The sequence below is a fragment of the Lissotriton vulgaris genome, chromosome 1_1 (genome assembly GCF_964263255.1).
Source record: "Lissotriton vulgaris chromosome 1_1, aLisVul1.2, whole genome shotgun sequence".
In the NCBI taxonomy this organism is placed as follows: Eukaryota; Metazoa; Chordata; class Amphibia; order Caudata; family Salamandridae; genus Lissotriton; species Lissotriton vulgaris.
Window position 1 is genome coordinate 222,447,669 of NC_141685.1, and position 24,106 is coordinate 222,471,774.

Below are 24,106 nucleotides of genomic sequence, written 5' to 3' on the forward strand. Positions count from 1 at the left end.
AATGGATTAAAGGTAAGTAAGTTAATATAAATTTTTTTAAGTGTTTTTTATGTTACTATATGTGTGAAAATTGTATATTTATTTTATAATTAATTTTAATTTATTCATTTTATGGTATTTTATTTTTGCTTAGTATAAATCAGTAGCGGATTGTGGGTTTATAGGGGAATAGGGTGGGAAGTAATTTAATTATATTTAATTAAATATGTTAATTTATTTATTAGTTTTTATTTTGAATTAATTGTTTATTAATTGGTAATTAATTAAAATGTAATTGGCAATTTATTTTAATTAATTGATCAATTGATAATTATATTACATTAATTTATTTTCTGTAGCTGGTTGTGGGTTTATAGGGGAATATGGTGGGAAGTAATTTAATTATAATTAATTAAATATGTTAATTTGTTTATTGGTATTAATTGTTAATTATTAATTGGTAAATAATTAAAAATAAATTGGTAATAAATTATAATTAACTGGTTAATTGATAATTATTTTATATTAATTTATTTTCTGTTGCGGGTTGAGTTTATAGGGGAATAGCGTGGGAACTAATTTAATTACAATTAATTAAATATGTTAATTTATTTATTGGTATTTATTTTGAATTAATGTTGAATTAATTATTAATTGGTAATTAATTAAAATGTAATTGGTAATTAACTTTAATTGATTAATTGGTAATTAATTAAAATATAATTTCTAATTAATTTTAAATAATAATTAAATGTTAATCATGTTAATTATATTTATTTTCAGTAGTGGGTTGTGGGTTTAAAAGGGAATAGGGTGGGAAGTAATTCAATTATAAATAATTACATTTTTTAATTCATTTATTGGTTTTTTTTTTAAATTAATTATTTTCTTATAAAAAACGAATAATTGTAATTGGTATTAATATTTAATTAATTGTCATTCATATATGAAGTATATACGTTCACTACTGTTGCACTCTCTGGAGTGGGAATAGTAATTTTTACCTCTACGCTATCCAACGCTTTCCCTACTGTTGCACTCATTGGAGTGGGAATAGTAATTTTTATCCCTACGCTATCCAATGCTTTCTCTACTGTTGCACTCTCTGGAGTGGGAATAGTAATTTTAACCCCTACTCTATCCAGCGCTTTCCCTACTGTTGCACTCATTGGAGTGGGAATAGTAATTTTTATCCCTACGCTATCCAATGCTTTCTCTACTGTTGCACTCTCTGGAGTGGGAATAGTAATTTTAACCCCTACTCTATCCAGCGCATTCCCTACTGTTGCACTCACTGGAGTGGGAATAGTAATTTTTACCCCTACGCTATCCAACGCTTTCCCTACTGTTGCACTCACTGGAGTGGGAATAGTAATTTTCACCCCTATGGTATCCAATGCTTTCCCTACCCTTGCAATCACTGGAGTGGGAATAGTAATTTTTACCCCTACGCTATCCAACGTTTTCCCTACTGTTGCACTCTTTGGAGTGGGAATAGTAATTTTTACCACTACGCTATCAACGTTTTCCCTACTGTTGCACTCATTGGAGTGGGAATAGTAATTGTAACCTCTACGCTATCCAACACTTTCCCTACTGTTGCACTCACTGGAGTGGGAATGGTAATTGTTATCTCTACACTATCCAACGTTTTCCCTACTGTTACACTCTCTGGAGTGGGAATAGTAATTTTTACCCCTACGCTATCCAACGTTTTCCCTACTGTTGCACTCTCTGGTGTGGGAATAGTAATTCTTACCCCCCGCTATCCAACGATTTCCCTACTGTTGCACTCACTGGAGTGGGAAAAGTAATGTTTACTGCTACACTATCCAATGTTTTTTCTACTGTTGCACTCACTGGAGTGGTAATAGTAAATTTAACCCTCTCGCTATCCTATGGTAAATATATTGTATATTTTATTATTAATACTATTTTTATGTATATGTGTTATATATTTTTTTATTATTAAATTATATTAATTATCTATTAGTTTTAATGTTGTTTAAGTGTTTTTAAGTTTTATTATTTTTAAATTACTTTTAACTATTTAAAAAAGTCGATATTTTGACTATCTATATTTTTTACATCGATATTTTTGATTCAATATTTTTGTACTTACCTGTTTGGAGATAGGAAGTCGATATTTTGGCATTCTATATTTTTAACTCGATATTTTTGTATATCGATGTTTTTGACATCGATATTGTGTCAGTGATCCGACCACTGCAATGTCTCTTTTGACAATTTAAAATCCAAGGAAACAGATAGTAAAAAAGGCCCCGCCCACCAGGACCTTTAGACATTGGCACAAACTATCCTCCAATACATTTGGTGAATTAGTCACCTGGAATGGGCAGAAATATGATCCAGACACACTGGATAGTCACTACACGACCTTTCACAATATTGTGAAAACTACCCTGGATGCATTAATTCTGGAAAAAATATCTAACACTGTTTCAAATTGCATTCAGAACACCTGGTATGCACCTGATCTCAGGATGGAGAAGAGCAACTGTAAAAAACTTGAACTTAATTTGTGACGTACCAAGGATTCCATAAACAAAGAACGATATAAAATGGCTTTGGTTAAATATCATAAAAACGTCAAATTTGCACGTAAACACCAAATCACTACACAACTGGAACAATCAGGCAACTCTTTCAAAATGCTTTTTCATATTCTCAATACCTTTTATAATCCCAAAGTCCTTAATACAGAGGAGGAACCCACTCAACTCCTCTGTGACAGGATTGCAGACCATTTAAAAAAAATAGAAGATATATATAACAACATAATCTCCTCTGTCAATAATCAGTGTGACCTTGGCACTGCCCAACCTCTTGATCTTCACGGACAGGGCACCCTTAAAGAATTTTCAGGACACAGAACTTCTACTTAAATCCGCAAAATCTGGTTCACAAATTGATTTAATCCTAGCTAAATTTGCTAAAAAACTAGCAGCTGAACTGGCAGACCCGCTCAGCTCCATTTTTAACCATTCTATTAAAGAAGGCAAACTCCCCAAAGCATGGAAAATTGCTGAAATTATGCCCATTCGTAAAAACACCAAACTGGCCTCGGACATCATTACTATCGTCCTATTTCCCTGTTACCTCTATACAGTAAACTGCTAGAGAACATGTTAACACCCATCTTTCGGCTTATTTGGATTCCACCAACTGTTTGGACTATTCCCAGTCTGGTTTTCCTCCCAGACATAGCACCAAACTTGCTTTGGTTAAGATAACTGATGACAATCGCATGCTAGCGGAGGCAGGTCAGGCAGTAATTTTAGTGCTGCTTGACCTATCCGCCGCATTCGCCACCATATCTCATCAAATCTTACTAGAAAGATTACGTTCCATAGTTGTCCAGAATACTGCCTTGAACTGGATACAAGATTTCCTGACAAATAGTACACAAATAGTGAACCTAGGTCCTTTTCAATCTAAGATCAGATATGTTCCAAAAGGGTACCGCAGGGCTCTTGTCGTAGTCTGTCTTTATTCAATGTGTATGTCGCCCCATTAGCAGCTCTTCTTGGGAAAATTGGAGTTTTCCCAATTTCCTATGCGAACGACACACAATTGATCTTTACATACAATAAATATACCATCAACATTCAGAACGTGTTCTCAGAAGGCATGATAACAATTACCTCCTGGATGAGGAATAATTTCCGGCAGTTAAACGCAGGAAAAGCGGAAATCATGCTTTTTAAGGATGCTATCACTAGGTGGTCCCCCAGTTGGTGGCCAGAAGAATTAGGTTTGGCTCCTACACCAAAGACTGTTGTCAAAAATCTAGGGGGTCTTAGTAAACAGAGATCTTAACCTGGAAGATCATATTGCAACCATTAAAAGATCCTGTGTCTATGCGTTGAGCCTGCTTCGAAAGATCTTTCACTTCCTCCCAATCGGAACACGGAAAACACTAATCCATGTTTTGGTTCTCAACCGCTTGGATTATAGTAACGCTTTGTTAATTTCTGCTAAGGATTCTGATTTACAAAGTTTACAAGTAGTGCAAAACACTGCTGCACGTTTGGTGGCTAGTGCCCCCAAGCGTGCCCCCTCTCTTCCTTTACTACACAACTTACATTGGCTTCCTATCTGGCAGAGAATCCATTTTAAAGTGTGCTGCATCGAGTTCAAAGACCTCAATCACATGGGCCCTACTTATTTGGCCGAAAAGCTAGTCAAATATATTCCAGCTCGTACACTTCGTTCAGAGGGTAAAGGCCTACTCGTCATTCCTCGAATTAGGCAATCCAGATTAGGAGGATAATCTTTCACCTACATAGCCCCCCTGCTATGGAATCAATTACCTCTGGAACTTCGCCTGGATACCAACTATTTAGCATTCAGGAAAAAGCTTAAGACTCCTCTCTTTTAGTATTGAATACTTTCACTGTGTTGTACTGCTCGCTGTCCTTAGCGCGGAGATACCCCATTTGGGGTGAGTCAGGCGCTTTATAAATGCTATAAAGAAATAAATAATGAAACCTGTCGTAAACAGGCTCAAATGATTAAAAGAGCAATAGTGGGTATGCAAATTTATATGTTAAAGCCACATCCGCTCAGTTTGGTGCGGCTCTTTTGAAGCAGATGCATCTGACTTGAGTGGGACCTCTGTTGACATCAAGTAGAACTGTGACTTCATGTAAAAATAACAATGCTTCATGTAAGAATTTCAATGCTGTTGCATTTGTCTTGAGAGGGGCACCTAGTAGCGACTAGTAGAACTGCAGCATCGTGAAAGAATGTCAATGTTTTTGCATTTAGCTCTAGAGGGACACATGTTAATAACTTGTGCAACTGCAACTTATGTAAGAATTTCAATGCGTTTGCATATGTAAGCTCTAATAATGCCTCGAGGAACTCCAGCACTGGGAAAACCATCTGATATATCTATATATATCCATCAAAGAAAGCTGCCTGTTGTGGCATGAGCCGCAAGACAGGTAAAGGTTGCGCCAAACATCTTTTATTGCAGGGAACAGCGGGGGCAGTGTCTTTCAGCACAAAGGTATGAAGTCCGGATTCTGCCACGCGTTTCGTGATCTGGTCACTTCTTCAAAGGTACCGGAACAGCATTTAAGAGAGGTGATCGTAGTCCTTCATTTCTTCCTACCCATGTGGGTGTGGCTACAAGGCATTCTGGAAATTGAAGTCTATTGTATTACCCAAGTGGGCCCTCGGTAAAGTGCTGGCATAATACACATTAAAATCCCAAGTGGGTAGTGGTGTAAGACATCGAGTCCCCACATGAACACCTTATTCCTGCAACAAACGGCTCCTGTCTCCTTAACGATGGCGTCATCACAGGAATGCATACGGCATCAGGGCTCCTTCCGCGACCCAGGCAGGGCCGCAAAATATCCATCAAAGAAAGCTGCCTGTTGTGGAATGAGCCGCAAGACAGGTAAAGGTTGCACCAAACATCTTTTATTGCAAGGAACAGCGGGGGCAGTGTCTTTCAGCACAAAGGTATGAAGTCCGGATTCCGCTGACGCGTTTCGTGATCTGGTCACTTCTTCAAAGGCACCGGAACAGCATTTAACAGAGGTGATCGTAGTCCTTAATTTCTTCCTACCCATCTTAGGCGTCATCATAGGAATGCCTTTTTGACTAAACAGCCAGACTCTAGGCGCCCCCTCACAGTGGTTCTCCTTAGAAAGATTAAATTAGGACACCATAATTGAACTGGAAACCATTGTATTTTCACTGTATATATTTGCACCTTGCACCCTGCGCCGCTCAAGCTGTATCTCTTGTCACTTGCGCTGCCGTAGTGTCACAATTCACTGCACTCGTGCACCTTGTACAACCCTTTGGGCTGATACTTGTTATCTGTCATTTGTTTAATTGCTCACACAGTGCTGTAATTAATTGTGTTTATTGGCCTCCCCCCCCTTTGTTCCCCCCTCCCATCCTTTCTTGATTATAACATAAAATGATGCTTTTTAGCACTACCTTGAGCGAAATACTTGACTCCTTGATTCTTTTAGGATAATACTGTATAGATATCCTTACCAGTAATTCATTATTAATTTGTGTAATTATACCCTTTGGGATATTGTTTTATATGCACTTTCTTAGACCCCAATCCCAATCGGTTGATGGGTTCATACTCCTGTTTCTTTACACACACATCACAGGAATGCAGACGGCATCAGGGCTCCTTCCGCGACCCAGGCTGGGCAGCAAAATATCCATCAAAGAAAGCTGTCTGTTGTTGTGTATTATGCCAGCACTTTACCGAGGGCCCACTCATACCTTTGTGCTGAAAGACACTGCCCCCGCTGTTCCTTGCAATAAAAGATGTTTGGTGCAACCTTTACCTGTCTTGCGGCTCATTCCACAACAGGCAGCTTTCTTTGATGGATATTTTGCGGCCCAGCCTGGGTCGCGGAAGGAGCCCTGATGCCGTCGGCATTCCTGTGATGATGCCTAAGACGCCATCGTTAAGGAGACAGGAGCCGTTTGTTGCAGGAATAAGGTGTTCATGCGGGGACTCGATGTCTTACACCACTACCCACTTGGGATTTTAATGTGTATTATGCCAGCACTTTACCGAAGGCCCACTTGGGTAATACAATAGACTTCAACTTCCAGAATGCCTTGTAGCCACACCCACATGGGTATGAAGAAATGAAGGACTGCGATCACCTCTGTTAAATGCTGTTCCGGTGCCTTTGAAGAAGTGACCAGATCACGAAACGCGTCGGCGGAATCCGGACTTCATACCTTTGTGCTGAAAGACACTGCCCCCGCTGTTCCCTGCAATAAAAGATGTTTGGCGCAACCTTTACCTGTCTTGCGGCTCATTCCACAACAGGCAGCTTTCTTTGATGGATATTTTGCGGCCCAGCCTGGGTCGCGGAAGGAGCCCTGATGCCGTCGGCATTCCTGTGATGATGCCTAAGACGCCATCGTTAAGGAGACAGGAGCCGTTTGTTGCAGGAATAAGGTGTTCATGCGGGGACTCGATGTCTTACACCACTACCCACTTGGGATTTTAATGTGTATTATGCCAGCACTTTACCGAGGGCCCACTTGGGTAATACAATAGACTTCAACTTCCAGAATGCCTTGTAGCCACACCCACATGGGTAGGAAGACATGAAGGACTACGATCACCTCTGTTAAATGCTGTTCCGGTGCCTTTGAAGAAGTGACCAGATCACGAATCCGGACTTCATACCTTTGTGCTGAAAGACACTGCCCCCGCTGTTCCCTGCAATAAAAGATGTTTGGCGCAACCTTTACCTGTCTTGCGGCTCATTCCACAAAAGGCAGCTTTCTTTGATGGATATATATATATATATATATATATATATATATATATATATATATATATATATATTTCCCAGATCGCCCGGTTTACCTCGGCAAGAAAAGAGCACAGACCTCCGTGGCTTCGTCAGCTGAACTTTTATTAAGGTTCCAGAATCAGCACACTAACAGCCATTATGCGTTTCGTCCCTCACGGGAGACTTGATCACATGACGCGCTTCTGATAAGCCAGTAGGTTTAAATATTTTTGCAATTTTTTTCTTTTTTGTGATGCTGAGACCACGTGATTAAAACTTTTAAAGTGACAGTGCTTACTATAACATTATGAAGTGACAGTGCATATTTCTTCACCCGTTTGTCAATTAGTTGACGTAGGAGAGTGGACATAAGTATTGCTTGAATGAGTAAGAAGAATTCATATAGTAACTTAGACATCTACCTATTTACATATATCAAAATATAAACATATAAATATACATATAAATATGAATATAGATAAATGAATGATTTATAAATAAATTCATTTTGTAAAATACCTTTGTCTTGGATTAATTATATCCTGCACATATGCAAATGAATAAATCATGTTCAATATATATACATAATAAATAGCGAACTAGATAATCAGGATTTCTAAGTACATTATGTGTTGTAGAGCCTTCATTAAATCTGGAAGCCCCAAATCCATATATACAATTACTTTTTACCACTTGTTATCAGTAATATCACATCCTCATATTATTACATCAATTAAATCAGTTTAAATACTTTCAATGATTATTTCTATAGGGTGTTCCAAAAATAGGCATGTGCAAAAAAGTCAAAAAATTAATAATTACCCAACTGTGCACAACCAAATAAATGATTAATTTAAAAGCAAGATTTGTAAGCAGCTGCAAAGTTTATCAAACTGAAATCAGATTCCGTCTTGTGGTATCTGAAATGAAGAACATACAAAACATCTATTCTTAAAATAGTTATTCTTAAAATAGTTGTTGTGAGCAAGCTTTGATTCTGTTGTTATTTATAAGTGACTACTCCATATTAGCTGTGTCTGAATAATTTAACATGTGGTTGTTCCTAAAACCCTTTATATCAATAAATACATATATAAACTCCTAAAAATGACATATGAAAAATAAATACCTAAAATTTCACACCACCACATGAGTTTGAGCATCGCTACTTTAAATGATTGATATTAGGTTCAATTATCGTTTGTCATGTACAGTTCCAATTTATATTTATATTTCAAGGCTAGAGTACAGTTCCTCCATGGCATTTACACCTCCCGGGTGTTTAGTATCGAGGTTCAGGATATATAACATTTCCAATCTACGAAGGGCCTTGGCTCTGTCTCCTCCTCTTTTATTTATCGGGACAGAGTCTATTAAATAGTATTTTAGTTCCTTCGGATTACCACCATGTTTGTCATTAAAATGGCAAGCCACTGGGTAGGAAGGGTCATTGTTTTTAATTGCCTTAATATGTTGTAGCACCCTTTTATGTCCTTGTAAAATGGTACTTGCCACATATTTTAATCCGCACGTGCATTCCAATACATAAGTTTCATGGTCTGACTTGCAATGTAATGCCATGTCAATGGCAATTTCCTTTTCACTAAAGGGGGTTTTGTATTTTGTCATTGAAACCCTGTGTTGACATGCCTTGCATGTTTTGCATTTGAAAAAGCCATTTTGCTGGCATAACCAAGTATTTTTGACTGGTGGGCCACAAGGATCATTTTTTACCAGAGTATCTCGCAAGGATTTGCCCCTGCAATATGTAATCGCCGGATGCTGGGGAACTGATTTGCCAATGATTGGATCTTGTTTAATCAGGTGCCAATTTTTCTTTATTATTTTTCTGACTGCACCCTCCTGTCTGTTAAATTAACGAATGAACCTTAATTTTTCTTTGGAGTTGCTTTTGTTAGACTTCTCCTGTTTAGTTTTCAGGAGATTGGTTCTGGTCTCTTGGTTGCTCTTGTTGAGAGCTTTATCTAAGCATTTTTTGCCATAACCCCTATCTTGAAATCGTTTTATACAATGGACCTGAACTTGTTTTAAATCCTAGTCATTACTGCAAATATGTTTTATTCGCAGTAATTACCCATAAGGGATGCTTTGAATTAAGTGCCCAGGATGGGCACTGCTCGCGTGTAAAATAGAATTGCCTGCGGTTGTTTTGCGATGCAAGCGAGTCTCCAGTTTACCTGAATTGATATATATCTCCATATCTAAAAATTCAGTTTTATTGCTAACGCATGCACTGAAGTTGTTGCGTGCTTATCTAGGTTCCTGATCGATACTGTGACCTTATGCCCCTATTCGGCTATAAATCCATTTATTCCCTATATTGGCATAACCGTTCAAGTGCGATTTTCTGAAAAGTCATCTCTGGCCTCACACGAACAGAGCCACATTCCAGCATGACTCTCTGCTACTTCCTTTGCGACCAATTAGTGCAATGACAGAGCAGCAGTCACTATCTGATATTCCTAGATAACACTCCGAGTTCTTCAACAAGATAAAAACTTAGCAAACCTGGAAATCCCCGCTTGCTATGTTTTGATTAGTAATGGAACTCTAATGAGCAACTGATAACTGTCACTTCCTAGTGACATCTTTAATTGACGTCTTATGTCCAGCAAACTTGCGTCAAACCCGGCACCTGTCAGGTATAAATATTACCAACGTTGCCTTAAGCAATGAGCGAACCTGTTGCTGATGCTAGCTGCCTGCATGACCCCGTGTTGGTAACAACTAGCACTCTGTCGCTGCAGCCTGCTATCCTGTGGTGGTGAAGCTGCTGATTACCATTATCGCCGCTAAAGCGCGACCTATGGTGCAGTACGCTTGAGGAGCCGAGCAGCCGTCCTCTGCGAAGACATCCAGCCCAGCTGCCCGCGGACGCTGTCACCCCTCCTTCCTCGACGCGCTGAGAGAAGCCGCTGCATTTCTCGTGCAGAGAAATCCAGTCCCGGCGCTTCCGGTTTACCCTCGCGGGTGACTGGGATATCGAGAGAGACCCCTGAAGGAGATACCAATCCTCCATCATTCTATTCAGAGGTATGGTGTTGACTAAACCCTTAGACGAGAATTCTTGAAACAAACCTTGGCAAAACCAACTTAACTTAAGCTACTTACTTGCTCCCCTTCTCACGTGTTAGGCTTAGGTCAGGCACACTGGGGTAGGCTTAGTTAGAAGCACCAGTTGAGTATGTTAGCCTAATGTATATATGACTGTATATATGTTTTATTACTTTTAAACCATTGTATGGCTAAGAAACCATATCAATGCTTTTACAGTTCTATTTCGCAATACTTATCTTACTGTACGTACTTTTTATAATAACAGTTATTGCAATTGTGGCAATACATTTCTCTTGTACGAGAAGAAAGACTGTTCAATAAATGTTAACCCTTATTGATACACGCCCGTCTCTCTATTCTCTACATACTGTGAAAGTAAACTGCACTAGACTGACTGAGTGAAATCTATGTCTATTGTTTCACACGACCCTAGAGATCGACTCTTGATCTGAGGAGCAAAGTTGTCATGTTGCACGGTTGTTGGAAAACTGAATCCCTTCTTGTCTGTGCCAAGGAAGCTGATCACTTCCTATGCAGAGAAGAAAGTTTCCAGTGACCTCTGAGCTAGTTGGTAACACAACCCAATTAAGTTTAGCATAGTCAGTGGAGGCCTGGAATATCCGCAGTTCCACGTCAATACTACTGTTTATGTTATTCCAATGCGCAGGGCCTAGTGGGAAACTAGGAACTACACTACAAAGTTAACGTTTAATTCATTTGTATTGATTTCTTCAATACATTTTCGCGCCTCCTCCTCCTTGCCCTGCCATATCAAAAAGAGATCATCAATGAATCTCCACCAAGTTCTCATGTGTTTGGCCATTGTTTCCCAGTGTTCGACCATGAGAACTAGCTCCTCCCACCAGCCCATATGCAAGCAAGCATAGCTGGGGGAGAAGCTGGCTCCCATGGCCACACCTCTAGCTTGTTGGTAATAATTATTCTGGAATAGGAAGATATTGTTCAACAGGCAACTTTCTGTCATATTCAATAGCATATCCGTATGCTCACTATGTTCTGGGCCTCTTCGTGATAGATAATATTTGACGGCTCTGAGACCATCTTTGTGTTTGATTGATCTATATGAAGATGTCACATCAAGTGTAATTAACAAGAAACCATCATTCCATTCGAAGTCAATCATTTTTTGTAAAAAATCACCAGTATCACGAATATATGATTTTATAGATTGAACATGTGTCTGAAGGAAGAAATCAATATATATAGAGGTTCTTTCAAAACTATATTTATCCAAAAACCTACTTCCCACAAAGAAGATGCAGCGGAGGCCAGAGGGGGTTCCTTTGGAAACTCTTTATTGCTCAGGTGCACAAATTTGGTTGCGGCGAATGCATTTCGGCAGATATGCCTTCTTCAGCGCCCTACACCAAAAGAGCCTATGCAGTTGATCGAATAGTCCTGCTTTACTTGTGGTGATGTTGACGACATTAGGCTCCTCCCCAGGTTCAATCAGCTCACCTGTTGGAGATCGCGAAAACATTGAGCAGACTCCAACTCCCAGCATGCAACATGTTCATGCTGCCGGGTCGGTGGTGTGGGGGGTAAGTCCATATTCATACCGGCTCTAATGTCTATAGTAGGTTCGGATGGCGTGAGTCTTTGGAGTGCACCCTCGTCTCAAAGAGCCTCCTCGGGTCCCCTCGTACTGCCGCAGCCAGACAGAAAGGGAAAGTATTGTGCAGGGACAGCCATGTCGGCACACAACGTCCTGACAGAGGTAAAATACCACACTCCGCACTGGTTCTCCCCTCTGTCACGGCGGACACCGGATCTCCCGATACCTCAGGCATACCGTATACTGCTGGGCAGCATGTTGCCAGTCTTGTCCGGATCACTTGCACGGCAGGGCCATCGGTACTGAGCTCCAGGCTTGGCGCAGAATAAATCCAAAAACCTACTTCCCCCAAAGAAGATGCAGCGGGCGCCAGAGGGGGTTCCTTTGGAAACTCTTTATTGCTCAGGTGCACTAATTTGGTTGCGGCGAATGCATTTTGGCAGATATGCCTTGTTCAGCGCCCTACACCAAAAGAGTCTATGCGGTTGATCCGATAGTCCTGCTTTACTTGTAGTGATGTTGACGACATTAGGCTCCTCCCCAGGTTCAATCAGCTCACCTGTTGGAGATCGCGAAAACATTGAGCAGACTCCAACTCCCAGCATGCAACATGTTCATGCTGCCGGGCCGGTGGTGTGGGGGGTAAGTCCATATTCATACCGGCTCTAAAGTCTATAGTAGGTTCGGATGGCGTGAGTCTGTATATATAGATTTCATTTTCACAGACCTGCAATTCCTCAAGACGTTCCCTCTCGAATCAGATGATAAATCTTCAGATGGTTTTCCCAGTGCTGGAGTTCCTCAAGGCATTTTAGAGCTTTCAGACACAAAAGCATATATATATATATATATATATATATATATATATATATATATATATATATATATATATATATATATATATATATATATATATATATATATATATATATATATCTCCAAACCAACTCTACAAAAAAGAGCCGTGACCTCAGCTGGGGACAACATGGAGACCATTTATTTCCACAATTTTGGCGAATGCATTTCGGCATGGAGATGCCTTCCTCAGCGCCACAAGTTGTTCAGGAGGTGTCCAGTCATGCATTGCAATTGTCCTGCAGCCTATATTGGCCATGTGACCCAGGCTCCGCCCCTGTTGTGAATAAGCCACCTGTTGCAGTTCTTTGTGTAATCCCGAACTGCAACTCCCAGGATGCAGCGCTTGGCTCCCAGGTAGGTGTATGCATGGAATGTCAACCTAGTGGTCGGGCGGGATGTAGAAATTGCCGGGATGAAGACTCCTTCCTCTGCTTGCTGAAGAAACAAAGCGCCTCCTCGTGTCCCCAGACCGCTTCAACCCCGAATCACAGGTGCCAATGTTCGCGGGGGTTGCAGTGTCATTGCATGCCGCCCAAAACAAAGAACAATGTCCTCGTCACCGCATCATTTCTTCCTGTGCAACAGGTGGCTTATTCACAACAGGGGCGGAGCCTGGGTCACATGGCCAATATAGGCTGCAGGTCAATTGCAATGCGTGACTGGACACCCCCTTGAACAACTTGTGGCGCTGAGGAAGGCATCTCCATGCCGAAATGCATTCGCCAAAATTGTGGAAATAAATGGTCTCCATGTTGTCCCCAGCTGAAGTCACAGCTCTTTTTTGAAGAGTTGGTTTGGATATTGTCTGCGTGCTGCCAGAGACGCAATTCACGACCCCCGCTTCTCCAAAGTTGGCTCGGACCCTTCTGGCATTGCTTCGGCTACAGTGTGTGCACCAAGGTATTGGTATGGCCTGAGCCCGCCTCGATGGACAGGAAGAAATGATGCGGTGACGAGGACATTGTTCTTTGTTTTGGGCGGCGTGCAATGACACTGCAACCCCCGCGAACATTGGCACCTGTGATTCGGGGTTGAAGCGGTCTGGGGACACGAGGAGGCGCTTTGTTTCTACAGGTATAAATATAAGATCTTGGGCAGAAGCTGCATCTTTATAACATTGCAGCGGCCTATAACTGTTAAGTGTAAATTTTCCATCCTATCTAAGTCTAGTTTTGCCTTTTTTATTAATGGGGTCAGATTTTCCTCCACAACCTTCGATAAATCGGATGTTATGCTAACGCCCAGATAGACCGCGGACTCTATAACTCTCTCAGCATGAATAGTAACAAATTGATTTACGACTATTTGTGTTTTCCCTTGGTTCAATTTGTACCCTGACAGAAGACCATATTTTTTCGCCTCATCCTCAATTTCCCCAATTGCTATTATTGGTGTTGATGATGTGATTGCTAAATCATCTGCGTATCCCAATATTTTGGTCTCATATCCATTCAATACAATTAGGCTGATATTTTTATTTTTTTCTATATATCTAATAAAGGAATCAATATAACAAGCAAAGATTAGAGGGGAGCAGGGACATCCTTGCCTAGTCCCACGTTTGATTTTTTTTGCCTCGCTCAGTTCTCCCCCCACTCTCAGTCTGATATTCGGATTTTTATAGAGGGCCTTTAATGCTCCTATACATATTTTCCCAAAATTACATTTGTTCATTGTTGCCCATAGAAAACCCCACGAGACCCTATCGAAAGCCTTTTCGGCGTCCAGAAATATTAAAGACATAGGGTCTCGTGAGGCATTCGTACCGTCCAGCAATGCAAACACCCTTCTAATATGATCGGCGGTACTCCTCCCCGGTATAAACCCGTGCTGCCAGGGTGAAACTATCTTCCCAAGTACCAAGCTCAGCCTGTTTGCCAAAATTTTAGAATAGGCTTTATTATCACTATTCATTAAGCTGATTGGTCTGTATGGCCCAGGATCCGTAGAGCTTTTATTCTTTTTTAGAAAAACCACCATTGAAGCTTCTCCCCAAGACCCCGGAGGGGCGGCGCCGTTTTGTATGAGGACCATAAGTCTATAAATGTCTGCTTCTAAGGTCAGAAAGAACTTCTTATAAACTCTAGCGTTAATAAATCAGGTCCAACTGCTTTCCCTGACGGAAAATCGTTAAAAGCTCTTTGTACTTCTTCTAAGGTAAAGTTAATCTCCAGCGAGTTGTTGTCCTCCTTTGTTAGTTTATCTAATGAGACAGACTCTAGATATTCCTCAATTTCCGCTATATCTGCTTCCCCGTTATCCTGGCTATATAATTTCTTATAAAAGTTCCGGAATACAGTGCAAATTTCCTTTGGGGTTTTTACTATTGCCCCTGCCTCCGTAGTCATTTCTGTTATTTGCCCCTGAGTAGCCGCCTGCCGAGTTCCAATCGCTAGGATTTGTCCTACCTGTTCATTATATTCGTGTTGCTCTTCCCTCCTCGCTAGGTATTTACCAGCTGATTTTGCGGCATATGCTTCACCCACTGCTGCTTTTGCCATAGCTAGTTCTTGCGTTACTTTTGTCATATCTTCTTTCTTTCTTATGCTTCTTACCAGTTCTTCCTCTAGCTTTGCTACTAGACTTTTCTTCTTCTCAAGATCTTCTTTTTCCTGCTTGCTCCGTCTAAGAGAGTAGCTTAGCGTTTCCCTCCTAATACCTGCCTTCATTGCATCCCATACTATTTGGGGTGAACCTGTGCCCCTATTGTTTTCCAGGAATTCTTTTAACCAAATTTCCATGTGATTAACATAATTTGTACCCTGTAGCAGAGCTCTCTCGAAAGTCCAACTAATTATACATTTCTGTGGATATGGTATAGAGATCTCCATGGAAAGCGGATTATGATCTGACATCAATCTGGGCATTTTTTAAACTTTCACCATCTGTATCAACGAGGGAGCGATCAAGAAGTAATCTAACCAAGCTAGAGGTTTATGGGGGGCAGAATAGTATGTACTGCCTCCCCCTCTGTTTATATGTTCCCAAATATTGATCAGTCCATTATCCTGCATAAGCTGTATCAACGCTCTGTGGGTTTTTTTCTTTTTACCAGTGAACCTTGCAGGATCATCCATCCACAGCCCATTAAGGCCATTTATATTTAAGTCGCCACAAAGTATAATGGGGAGAGGCCAGTTGGGTAATTGAGAATTTATATGAATTAGGGTTTCTGGATCATCATTTGTTGGTGCATAAATAGAGCATAAAGTAAAATGAAAGCATTAATGTTGTTTTTCTTGTGTGTGAGTACATTTCCATATAGTCGCCAGTTTGCTGGAAATTTGAAGGAATTTAAAATTGGAGTCTAAAAATTAAGTGGATATCCTCATATTGATTTGTGGCAGCAGGGTAAGTTCATCAAACAGAATATAGTATGGACGATGGGTGGCCCCAACTAAATTTCGGAAATCTCCAATCTTCCCATTTAAATTACATTTTATATATTTTGTTGTGAAATAAATCATATATTTCACAATTTGCGTATTTCTTTGATGAATGTTTGTTTCCATAAATTATTGTATTGTTAGTCTATTTCCTTCATCAAAATTAATTTGTTGGGTTGCCCAGATTCCAGTCATGATTAAATGTGGGTCCACAGAAGTTAAAAGGTTAAGAATTATTGCTCTAAAGGGTTGGAGATTTCCTTCTCTCAAAGTTTGGAGTAAAACTCCATCTGGGGTAGAAATGTAAAGGGAACACCCCACCATTGGTGGAAGTGTGGGCAAGTCGGTTGTTTCTCCATAGAAAAAAATGTTTTCCCAGGAAAAAATAAATAAGAGTTAAACTGTATTTATCTGAAGGCAATTTTGCTTGCACTATTGTATCATTTGTACAGTCACGCACATGTGAAATTTTTTGCATGAGTATGTTTTAATTTCCCAATTAATTACAAATATTACATTTGCAAGATATAAAAAAACTGAAACTGGTCAATACATAAAACGGGAACAGTGAGGCCTAATTATCCTTCCAAAGAGCAAGTTTGGTTGTCATTTTTTCAAACTATGTCCATGAATTCTAAAAAATTACCAGTTAGATTTGAGTCACAACTGCTTATTAAAACTATGACAGATTGACTGCTTTCCCTAACATTTAGACGTTACAGGTCTTAATGTTTTTCACCTCTGAGCCGTTTGTTAGATGTACATACACAATACATTAGTTACTACTCCTCACCCAACATGCAAAGCCTACATTTGATATCTTTTGTGCCTGTTAATTTCTTTGTATCCCCTGTGCCGTGTCCTGTTTCCTTCCTGATTGGCCGCCTACCTCGCCGCCCTCCGCTCTCGCTTCCCGCCACCGACATTGGCCCCGCCCCTTTTTCTCTTCTGTTCCCTCCCCGCTCCCGCCTCCCAGCTGCTCCGCCCACCCGCGCACTTGGCCTTAAATGGCGACCGTGCAGCGCAGGTGAGTGTGACCCACTTGTGGGACACCCCCGCGCCGCACGGCCACCAGCTGCTGCGTGTGTTCCCCTCTGCCTGCCTTCTGCCTCGCCGCCGGCCTCGCTGACGCCGTGGTCGCTCCCCTCTGGTTTCCCAGTTGTTTTGCCCTAAATTTGTGCTTGTCTGTTTCTGCCGTCTGCGCGCGTATTTTGCTGTTTTTCCTTGTTTTGCCCTAAATTTGTGCTTGTCTGTTTCTGCCGTCTGCTCGCGTATTTTGCTGTTTCTATTTGTTTTGCCCGTAATTTGTGCTTGTCTGTTTCTGCCGTCTGCTCGCGTATTTTGCTGTTTTTCCTTGTTTTGCCCTAAATTTGTGCTTGTCTGTTTCTGCCGTCTGCTCGCGTATTTTGCTGTTTTTCCTTGTTTTGCCCGTAATTTGTGCTTGTCTGTTTCTGCCGTCTGCTCGCGTATTTTGCCGTTTTTATTTGTTTTGCCCTAAATTTGTGCCTGTTAATTTCTTTGTATCCCCTGTGCCGTGTCCTGTTTCCTTCCTGATTGGCCGCCTACCTCGCCGCCCTCCGCTCTCGCTTCCCGCCACCGACATTGGCCCCGCCCCTTTTTCTCTTCTGTTCCCTCCCCGCTCCCGCCTCCCAGCTGCTCCGCCCACCCGCGCACTTCGCCTTAAATGGCGACCGTGCGGACGCGCAGCGGTCACGCGCAGCGGGCGCGCCGATTGTGCGCCGAAGGCGCGCCAAAGGTAAGCCCGTCTACGCCCGTCCGCGACCGGATCGCGACCAGCGCCAGGACCCCTGGCCCACGAAGACCCCGACCGACCCGCCTGACGTACTCCGCCGCCACCCTCACCGCTCTCAACACCGGCCGACTCCCAGAATGCCATCAAGCCTCTCCACAACGTACCCACGGACCCTTCAGCTGCCACGCCTGCAAGTTCACCTGCATCCGGACCTGCCTCGCACCAGCACCCACCAAGCCGAACACCAGCAGTACCCACCTCAAGTGCATCCTGCTCAACACCCGCTCCATCCACAGACATGCCATCGAACTCTGGAACCTCCTCGACACCACAGCTCCAGACGTTGCCTTCCTCACGGAGACCTGGATGAACGCCTCTTCAGCTCCCGACATCGCCATCGCCATCCCAGAGGGCTACAAGATCGTCCGGAGGGACCGAAACGCCAACCAGATGGGAGGAGGCATCGCCATCATCCACAGGAGCACCATCCGTCTCACGACCAGCACCGACAACTCCCTGACCACCGCCGAACACCTGCATTTCCAGATCCACACCAACCCGAACACCACCCTCAGAGGCACCCTGATCTACCGACCCCCTGGACCACGCACACAATTCAGCGAGGACATCGCCGACTTCGTCAGCCCACATGCCCTCCCCTCCGCTGACTACATCCTCCTGGGAGACCTCAACTTCCATCTGGAGAACAACAACGACCGCAACACCAGCACCCTGCTCGACAACCTCACCAACCTGGGACTCAAGCAACTGGTGTCCACCCCCACCCACCTCGCCGGACACACACTCGACGCTGTCTTCTCATCCAGCAAGGACATCAACTTCAGCCACACCACAGAGCTTCAATGGACGGACCACAGCTGCGTCCACTTCACCTTCAAGAAAACAACGACCCACCACCACCAGCAACAGACCGCCCGCAGAAGCTGGAACAAGATCACAGCAGACCAGCTCGCCACCTCCCTGAGCCAGCACCCTCCTGCCAGCTCAGCGAACCCCAGCCAGGCCGCCGACAACCTCACGAAGTGGATCAGCAACTGCGCGGACGAACTCGCCCCACTGAGGACCCCGCCCAGCAGACCCGGCAGCAAGAAAGCCCCATGGTTCACCGACGAACTCAAGAGCTCCAAGAAGAACTGCCGAGCCCTCGAGAAAGTCTGGAGAAGGGAACCGACACCGGACAACAGGACCTCCTTCAAACTTGCCACCCGGAAACACCACCAGCTGATCCGCGCCGCCAAGAAAACAGCATTCAAGGACCGGTTGGACAACAACGCACACAACTGCAAGGAACTCTTCAACATCGTCAAAGAGCTTTCCAACCCCAGCGCAGGAAACAACGACATCACCCCATCGCAAGACCTCTGCAACTCCCTGGCTTCATACTTCCACAACAAGATCGCGGACATACACAACAGCTTCAACAACCAACCAACGCACACCATGACCGAACAACCACCCCCCACCACCACCCTCCACGCCTGGACCCCGATCAGCACCGAAGACACCATCCGCACGATGAACTCCATCCACTCCGGATCACCGACCGACCCCTGCCCTCACCACGTCTTCAACAAAGCCGACGCTGTCATCGCACCCCACCTGCGAGACATCATCAACACATCCCTCGACACCACCATCTTCCCCGAGAGCTGGAAACACGCCGAACTCAGCGCCCTACTCAAGAAACCAACAGCGGACCCCACCGACCTCAAGAATTACCGCCCCATCTCGCTCCTCCCGTTTCCAGCCAAAGTCATCGAGAAGACCGTCAACAAGCAGATGGCCGCTTTCCTCGAGACGAACGGATCCCTCGACCCCTCACAGTCCGGCTTCCGAGCCAACCACAGCACCAAGACCGCCCTCATCGCCGCCACCGACGACATCCGAGCCCTGATGGACAATGGAGAAACAGCGGCCCTCATCCTCCTAGACCTCTCCGCGGCATTCGACACGGTCTGCCACCGCACCCTAGTACGGCGCCTCAGCAACGTCGGAATCCAGGACAAGGCGCTGGAGTGGATCACCTCCTTCCTCGACGGGAGAACACAGAGAGTCCGCCTACCACCGTACAAGTCAGAGGCCACCGAAGTCATCTGCGGCGTCCCCCAAGGATCATCTCTGAGCCCCACCCTCTTCAACGTCTACATGAGCCCCCTCGCGGCCATCGTACGCAAACACAACCTCAGCATAATCTCCTACGCCGACGACACCCAGCTGATCCTCTCCCTGACCAACGACCCCGCCGCCGCCAGAGCCAACCTGCACGAAGGGATGAAAGAGGTAGCCGAGTGGATGACGACCAGCCGCCTGAAACTGAACTCGGACAAGACGGAGGTCCTCATCCTGGGCTCCTCTCCCTCCGCCTGGGACGACTCCTGGTGGCCTCCCGCCCTGGGCACCGCACCCAAACCGACAGACCATGCACGCAACCTGGGCTTCATCCTGGACTCCTCCCTCTCCATGACCAGGCAAGTCAACAACGTCTCCTCGGCATGCTTCAACATCCTACGCATGCTACGGAAGATCTTCTGGTGGATCCCCACCGAGACCAGGAAGACCGTCACCCAGGCCCTCGTCACCAGCCGACTGGACTACGGCAACGCCCTCTACGCCGGGACCACCGCCAAGCTCCAGAAGAGACTCCAGCGGATCCAGAACGCCTCAGCCAGACTCATCCTCGACATCCCACGAACCAGCCACATCTCCGGACATCTGCGAGACCTTCACTGGCTCCCCGTCAACAAAAGAATCACCTTCCGCCTCCTCACCCACGCACACAAAGCCCTACACGACCAAGGCCCGAGCTACCTCAACAGCCGAGTCAACTTCTACGCTCCCAACCGCCACCTCCGATCAGCCAACCACGCCCTCGCCGCCGTCCCCCGCATCCGAAGAGCGACTACAGGAGGAAGGTCCTTCTCCCACCTGGCCGCCAAGACCTGGAACTCCCTCCCGACCGACCTGCGCCTGACCCAAGACCACCTCTCCTTCAGGAAGAAGCTGAAGACCTGGCTGTTCGAGCAGTAGCGGCTCCCCCCCCCCCAGCGCCTTGAGACCCCACGGGTATGTAGCGCGCTTTATAAGTGTCACTGATTGATTGATTGATTTTGACAACCATAATGGAAACCTTATTCTATCTAACTTTCTTGTTTGCTCTAGACTATGTGGTCGTTCTAGATATTTTTGTCTTCCATTGTTTTCCTACTTGCTGACAACCATCCTTGTGTGCTTCTAAGTCCGCTCAGTCTTCAAAATGTGACATAAGTTTCACCTGGTTAAGTATTTATTTTTAGGTCACGCCTGCAAGAGATATTGTATACAATTAGGGGCTTGCAGCCCGACCATTGCTTAACATTGTTGGCTTAACTGTCACTCTAATTTGCTGCCTTCTAATTGACCCGCGCCTGCTGGTTTCACTTCCTCTTCCTTCGGCTGGAGCATGGACCAAGTACTGATTTCAGCTTGTCCTTCCATGATCGCCCTGTGATTGAGGTACTACTTTTATTTTTTCTGCAACACACATTTCAAAGAAGCCCTTTTCTCCTTTGAAATGGATGTGTATTGTGACAACTGATGTTATCTGCTTTTTTCCGACTACAGATCTTATCTGCTTCCAAATGTATTTTTGCTAAGACAAGGAAATGGGTGCAATTGCTTTCTTTATGCGATAGAATGTTTTGCCAACCATAATTTTCTTTTTTATGTAAGGGGAGACTGATTAGCTCAGAACCACAAGGGTGCTGTGCCGAGACCCAATAAGCATTGGCAAAGCCAGTAGTTCTCACTGGTGAGTCTCTTGGTTCTGCTATTGACTTTGTACATGCTATGCACCATGGACACTCCTGACTTTGACAATTAATTGTAGCCATGCTGTATAGCAGCATGACTGTCATGCAGCATGGCTAAAAAAGTTAAGAAAAAAAGGACTAGGATTCATCCAGCGCTAAAGTACTTTTTAAAAAGTGCATTAGCAATATATTCATCACCCTGAGACCCTCCAACACCATGGGCCCCTTTAGCTGTCGTAACTGTAGATGGAACTGTAACCACACGAAGCCTCCTACATCTGAAGACACACCTACTCAGGATTACTCATGTATTTATGTCACTGCAAGGTCCCTCCCCAAACACTCTATTGAAATATGGGATATGCTACAGGATATTAAATCTGACTTTGCTTTTATCACGGAGACTTGGCTCGGTGAGCACAATACCCCGGATATTACTGCAGCCCTACCAAATGGGTACAAAATTATTAATCTCAATCGATCAATTAAGAGAGGTGGTGGGGTGGCCATGATATTTAAAGACAGCTTTTCATGTTGTCAAGAAACAGTCACACAACTAGGCAAACATGAAGTTTTAATTATCTCCATCTCTATCAATACTCAGGTGATCCTCGGAGGCGCGATCATTTATAATCCCCCAATAGTACAATTGACTTTAGCACCCAACTCCTGGAACAAATTCTGCCACTCTGTCTCAACCATAAAAACATTATAGTCATTGGTGACTTTAATGTTCATTTCGATCTACCGGATAACCCCCTAACTAAACGCCTTGCTACAGACATGGAAATTATGCAACTAACGCAGAAAATAGCTCGCCCCACACATAGAGCGGGGCACATGTTAGATCTTATATTTACTAACATAACGAATACTAACATTACAAATATAACACCTTTGACATGGACGGATCATTATAGGATAGATTTTACATTAAACCTACCTATAAAAACTAAAAGACTGTTAGCTCAGCCGACTAACTCTACTAAATGTTGGAGTAAGTTCTCTATGGAAAAATTTAAAGAAGAGTTCTCTTATAATCTCAACTCTGAAATGACATGCGAAGAAGAAATTTGTCTATTGCTTGGCAACATAGAGAAAGCACTGGTACATTGTTCACGGATCCGCGCAATTGATCGATCTAAACTGAAAATCTCTGAGAAATGGTATGGTCCAGACTTAAAAATTGAAAAAAGAAAATGTACTACACTAGAGCATAAATGGAGAGTAAGTAGAAACCCCGAAGACAGAGCTACTTACAAACATCAACTGAAAATATACCATACCTCCATACGAAAAGCAAAGAGACTATTTTTCTCAAAAAATACTAGAGAATAAAAACTCGTCCAAGGAGCTTTTTAAAATAGTAAAAGAAGTCTGTAATCCCCCCAGTCTCACATCTAACTTGACGCCGTCACAAGAAAATTGCTAAAAAATTAGTGACTTTTTCAGTGAAAAAATTGACAAAATATATGCTTCTTTTACAAATAACAGCCAGGCCCCAGGCCCCTGTGGTGTATCAGACTGACTCTACTCTGCAAGGCAGCTGCTCTACCTTTGGCCCGTTTTCCGAAGACGAGGTCACCAAAGCCATGTCAGAAATCAAATCAGGCTCGCCATGGGATGTCTGTCCACACTATATTTTCTCTCAATTAACTCCCATAATTGGCCCAGCAGTCACAAAAGTTCTTAATCAGTCCCTGGAGCAAGCTGTATTCCCAGAAGTTTGGAAAAATTCAGCGGTAATCCCATTACTAAAAAAAGCTGGTGCGGATATAAACGACCCAGCCAATTATTGTCCTATTTCACAGCTGCCCTTTCTATCTAAGGTTTTAGAAAGATTGGTAACAAAACAACTGTCAAGTTTTCTGGAAACCAATAACCTACTAGACGTCTCCCAAACCGGTTTTAGATCAAATAACAGCAGAGACAACGCTCCTGGCTGTAATGGACGATATTCGAATGCAGGTCGATAAAGGCAAAACGGCTGCCCTGATACTCCTTGATTTATCAGCGGCGTTTGATACCGTGTCCCACAAACTGCTAATACACATGCTAGCCGCAAAAGGAATACAAGGTAAAGCCCTGAATTGGCTGGAGTCTTTTCTATCAAACAGATCCCAGTCCATCTGTTTAGGCAACTTTACCTCTACCCCTCGAAAGATCAAATATGGGGTACCTCAAGGAGCAACATTGAGCCCAACATTGTTCAATGTATAAGTTTCCTCACTGGCGTCGATTGGCAAGAAATGGGGCATTAATATCTGCTCCTACGCTGACGATACTCAGCTGATGGTAACCATAAATGGCGCAAATGACGCCAAAAGTAGCCTGCAAAACTGCTT

General features: G+C 43.5%; 1 protein-coding gene across 5 annotated transcripts in view; it reads left to right on the plus strand.

Moving 5' to 3' along the window:
- LOC147740938 (acyl-coenzyme A amino acid N-acyltransferase 1-like) overlaps positions 1 to 24,106 on the plus strand; it is a 162,801-nt gene that overhangs the window by 79,258 nt on the left and 59,437 nt on the right. The window contains exon 1 of one of the 5 annotated variants that reach the window (XM_086952227.1): positions 21,406 to 21,465. The exons of the other annotated variants lie outside the window; for them this stretch is intronic. The gene's annotated coding sequence lies outside the window, so the exon portion shown is untranslated. Of the gene's footprint in view, positions 1 to 21,405; positions 21,466 to 24,106 lie in introns of those variants that run through there. 5 annotated transcript variants of the gene reach the window in all.